Genomic DNA, 719 nt, shown 5'->3' on the forward strand with positions numbered 1-719 from the left:
GCCAACAAAAGCGAGACAAGCCGTGAGGTAACCCCCGCCCCCGCCGCAATGGCGCCGCAGACTCCCTCCCTTCCCCCCACCCCTCCCTCTTTAAATGGGCCACGTGATGCCGAGGCAGCCCAGACACCGCAACCGCCGCAGGCGCGCGGGAAGCCGTGCCCCGCCCCCCGCGCGCCCCCATTGGCCGCAGCCACGAAACAACAACAAGGCCCGCTAAATTCGACCGAGTGGGGCGGCCCCACTCCCCTCCGCAGAACCCGCCTCCTGCCTGCGGCGGCCCAATCAGCACGCGCCGGGCGCGGAGGGGGGCGGGGCTAGGGCCAGGGCCCGGCTCCTCAGCGGGCGGCCTGCGAGCGGTTTCGAATTCTGTGAGCCATGGAGCGAGCCAGCCAATTGCTGGGCAAGGGCGAGGCCGAGCCCCGCCCCCGCGCCCTGCCTTCGGGGGCGTGGTGTCCTTCGCTTCCAGCCGTCGATTGGCCGGGCGGGCTGTCCGTCGGTGACGCAACAGCCGTTTCCCTGATTGGTTCCGCCCAGGCGCGAAATGTAACGCGGGAAAAGCTGGGGCCGCGGCTGGCAGGGGTCGCGGCGGCGGGTTGGGCTGCGCCGGGCGCGCGGAAGAGCAGCGCGGCGTTTTCCTCCGTCCCTGCTGCTATGGCCCGCGCCTGCCGCTGACTGTGCAGCGCGGCGGCGATGAGCGGCTGAGGCGGCCGGGCAGTGCC

General features: G+C 72.5%; 1 protein-coding gene across 1 annotated transcript in view; it reads left to right on the plus strand.

The window, feature by feature from the left end:
* Positions 1 to 539: 539 nt before the first annotated feature.
* ZNF367 (zinc finger protein 367) overlaps positions 540 to 719 on the plus strand; it is a 9794-nt gene continuing 9614 nt past the window's right edge. Inside the window, exon 1 of the mRNA XM_019518223.1 lies at positions 540 to 719. The gene's annotated coding sequence lies outside the window, so the exon portion shown is untranslated.

Source organism: Gavialis gangeticus, unplaced genomic scaffold (assembly GCF_001723915.1).
Source record: "Gavialis gangeticus isolate Ggan-Ray unplaced genomic scaffold, GavGan_comp1, whole genome shotgun sequence".
In the NCBI taxonomy this organism is placed as follows: Eukaryota; Metazoa; Chordata; order Crocodylia; family Gavialidae; genus Gavialis; species Gavialis gangeticus.